Below are 4146 nucleotides of genomic sequence, written 5' to 3' on the forward strand. Positions count from 1 at the left end.
TGCCTGAGCCCGCGGGTTCGAGACCCGCCTGGGCAACTTGGCAAGACCTCATCTCTACAATAAATCAAAAATTAGATGGGCGTGGTAGCGCGCGCCTGTAGTTCCAGCTACTCGGAAGGCTGAGGCGGAAGGATCGCCGGAGCCCAGCAGGTCGAGGCTGCAGTGGCCGGGAGCAGCCACTGCACTGCAGTCTGGGCGACAGAGTGAGACTCCAACTCAAAAAAAAAAAAAAAAAACTTCTGCTAGGACATTTGTCCAGCAACAGTCTATCCAACCTTGAACCTTTGTCATTGGTATCTGCAGCCAATGACAATTATTTTAAAACAATCATGTAATCTTCCTCATTTTTTTCCTTTCAAAACCTTGACCCTGGCCGGGCTTGGTGGCTCAGCCTATAATCCCAGCACTTTGGGAGGCCGAGGTGAGTGGATTGCCTGAGCCCACTGGTTCGTGACACAGCTGGGCAACTTGGCGAGACCTCATCTCTACAATAAATAAAAAATTAGCCGGGCGTGGTGGAGCACGCCTGTAGTTCTGGCTACTTGGAAGGCTGAGGTGGAAGGATCGCCAGAGCCCAGCAGGGCAAGGCTGCAGTGGCCGGGAGCGTGCCACTGCACTCCAGTCTGGGCAACAGAGTGAAACTCTTGACTCAAAAAAAAAAAGTCGGGCTCAGTGGCTCAGCCTGTAATCCCAGAGCTTTGGGAGACTGAGGTGAGTGGATTGCCTGAGCCCACGGGTTCGAGACCCGCCTGGGCAGCGAGACCTCATTTTTACAATAAATCAAAAAAAAAAAAAATCAGCCAGGCGTGGTAGCGCATGCCTGTAATTCCGCCTACTGGGAAGGCTGAGGTGGAAGGATCGCCGGAGCCCAGCAGGCGAGGCTGCGGTGGCCGGGAGCGGCCACTGCACTCCAGTCTGGGCAACCGAGTGAGACTCCAACTCAAAAAAAAAAAAAAAAAAAAAAGAAGCACATTCCTCTGTCCCCCCAAATTCCAGGGTCAGCAGGAACAGGAAGGTAAGTTTCTCTGGCTTCCAGGGTACAGACAAGCCGCAGGTCACTCCATGGTCCTTACCCCTGGGGGAGTGTGAACTGACAAGGATGTTTGCTGCTTCACAGACCCTGCTGTTCCTCCAGTTCTCAGCCGTCACGTCTCCTGCTCCTTCAAGCGCCCCTTCCACACCTCCAAATTACCTGCTGTTGGTAGAAGTTGTTGGCACTTTGTTCAAATCGCTCATCTTTGGTTTCTACAGTTTTCCCCAACTTCTGCAGCACCTGGGGATATAAGTCAGAAAGGCCCATGAAATTATAGTCAAGTTCCTATTTCTGTTGGTCTCATAGGACTCTGGCTGCGGTCAAGAGTCTCAGATGATGGCATGCGTCTACAGTGCCAGCTTCTTGGAAGGTTGAGGCAGAAGGATCGCCTGAGCCCAGCTGGTTGAGGCTGTGGTGGCTGTGAGCATGCCATTGCACTCCAGCCTGGGTGACAAGAGCGAGACTCCAACTCAACAAAAAAAAGTCTCAGATGCAATTAAAGGACTGTTCTCCTATCAGACCTATAGAATTAGGAACATAATACATTGCTGAAAAAACAATCCTGTTTTGTGGTTCTTCTTAAGTTGGGGATAGTTCTGGGGGTATGCGGTAGAAGGTCATTAAAGTGATTTTTTTAGGGGAAAGGAGAGTGTTTTATTAAAACAAGGATCAATGAGAAGAAAGTAAACCGAGTCTGGCTTCTAAAGATCAAACATGAGCCTTGAAGGTATTTTTCACTGGAGATACCCTCTTCCAGACATAGCCACAGCTTCCTCTAAACAGATGAGGGTGGACAAGTGGGTAGGGAACTCCAGTCTCATGAGGGCCCTCGTGGGAAACTTTGAGAGGCCCTGATATAAAACATTTGAAACTCCGCTAGACGTGAATGCTATCCAGGTCTGTTTCCTCTCAATCAGGAAACCTGAGAGTCAAACAATCCTTCTGATCTCAATGCTAATGCAAAGGACACGGTAATGAACAAAGCCCAGTCTGTTCTCACAGGAGATGCTCACTTATAAACAAGTAATTACATGTAGTAAGAATGTCCTGAGTCTTCTGCCGGTAACCCCCATCCAGGAAGGCGATGCCACCACTTCCCCCAAGCCCAAAGCAGAATCTCAGGAGTTGCCTTCAACTACTTTTCCACCACCGAGTTCCTCACCATGTCCATCTCTGGAAACCATCTCCTGGTCTTGGGTGTTGCTGCTGTAGCCTTAGTCTCGGCCCTCATTGTTTCTCACCTGGCCTGCTGCAATAGGTCCAGCAGTCTGCTGCTGCCTAAAACCTTCTAATGGCCCCTATAAATCTGTTGAACAATGTTTTTTTTTTTTTTTGGGTTGGAGTCTCACTCTGTCGCCCAGACTGGAGTGCAGTGGCCGCTCCCGGCCACCGCAGCCTCGACCTGCTGGGCTCCGGCGATCCTTCTGCCTCAGCCTTCCAAGTAGCTGGAACTACAGGCGCGCTACCACACCCGGCTAATTTTTTGATTTATTGTAGAGATGAGGTCTCGCTGCCCAGGTGGGTCTCGAACCCGCGGGCTCAGGCAATTCACTCACCTCAGTCTCCCAAAGGCGCAGGATTACAGGCTGAGCCATCGAGCCCGGCTTAATTTTTTTTTTTTTTTTTTCGAAGAGACAGAGTCTCACTCTATAGCCCAGGCTGGAGCACAGTGGTGTGATCATAGCTCACTGCAGCCTTGAACTCCTGGGCTCAAGAGATCCTCCTGCTTTGGCCTCCTAAAGTGCTGGGATTACGGGTGTAAGCCACCATGCCTGGCAGCAACAAATCCTTATGAAATGCCTGACATGTATTTATAAGTAATAGTTCATCCAGGCACAGTGGCTCATGCCTGTAATCCCAGCACTTTGGGAGGCGAAAGTGAGAGGATTATCTGAGCTCATGGGTTAGAGATGAGCCTGGACAACATGGCAAGACCTCATCTCTACAATAAACCAAAAAATTAGCTGGGTGTGGTGGCGCATACTTGTATTTCCAGCTACTTGGTAGGCTAAGGTGGAAGGATCGCCCGAGCCCAGCAGGTCGAGGCTGCGGTAGCTGTGAGCATGTCACTGCACTCGAGCCTGGGCGACAGAGTGAGACTCTGACTCAAGGAAAAAAACAAAAACACAAAAACAAATATAAGTAATACTTCAAATTCTAGCATGCACACAGATCTGAGCTTTCTTTAAGGCTCTGCTCTCATTACTCTGCCTCCCTGCAGGTCTCCCTCCCTGACACTTTTTTAGTTTCCTGAATAAGCCACACTGTTGCTTGTCATAGAGGTTGGTCCCTCTTTATAGAATCCCTTCACTATCTTCTCTGCCAGGCAAATATCCTTTAAAAAAAAAAACAACAGCCGGGCTCGGTGGCTCAGCCTGTAATCCAGCGCCTTTGGGAGGCTGAGGTGAGTAGATTGCCTGAACTCGCGGGTTCGAGACCTGCCTGGGCAGCGAGACCTCATCTCTACAATAAATAAAAAAATCAGCTGGGTGTGGTAGCGCATGCCTGTAATTCCGGCTACTCGGGAGGCTAAGGAGGAAGGATCCCCAGAGACCAGCAGGTCGAGGCTGCGGTGGCCGGGAGCGGCCACTGCACTCCAGTCTGGGCGACAGAGTGAGACTCCGACTCAAAAAACAAACAAACAAACAAACCAAAAAGAAACAGTTTGGGGTAGCCACTTTGGGTTCCCTCCCACTGTGGGAGCTTTTCTGTCCTCTCAATAAATCCTGCTTTGAAAAAAAAAAAAACAGTTTTAGCCCAGGCACAGTGGCTCACGCCTATAGTCCCAGCACTTTGGATGGCCGAGGTGAGAGGATTGCCTGAGTCTATGGGTTCAAGACCAGCCTGGGCAACATGGCGAGATCTCATCTCTATAATAAATCATGAAAAATTAGCCGGGCATGGTGGCACATGCCCGTGGGTCCAGTTACTTGGAAGGCTGAGGTGGAAGGTTCACCTGAGCCCAGCAAGTCAAGGCTGTGGTGGCCAGGAGTGTGCCACTGCACTCCAGTCTGGGCAACAGAGTGAGACTGTGGCTCAAAAAAAACAACATCCTAACCGGGCTCGGTGGCTCAGCCTGTAATCCCGTGCCTTTGGGAGGCTGAGGTGAATGG

At 50.3% G+C, this 4146-nt stretch overlaps 1 protein-coding gene across 1 annotated transcript in view; it reads right to left on the reverse strand.

Moving 5' to 3' along the window:
* The window catches only part of BIN2 (bridging integrator 2), a 47423-nt gene that overhangs the window by 40262 nt on the left and 3015 nt on the right, over positions 1-4146 (reverse strand). Inside the window, exons 2-3 of the mRNA XM_021711874.1 lie at positions 2319-2321; positions 1193-1273 (exon numbers count right to left, since the gene is read on the reverse strand). The gene's annotated coding sequence lies outside the window, so the exon portion shown is untranslated. The remainder of the gene's footprint in view (positions 1-1192; positions 1274-2318; positions 2322-4146) is intronic.

This window comes from Carlito syrichta, unplaced genomic scaffold (assembly GCF_000164805.1).
Source record: "Carlito syrichta isolate Samal-C Ts95f unplaced genomic scaffold, Tarsius_syrichta-2.0.1 Scaffold302820, whole genome shotgun sequence".
In the NCBI taxonomy this organism is placed as follows: Eukaryota; Metazoa; Chordata; class Mammalia; order Primates; family Tarsiidae; genus Carlito; species Carlito syrichta.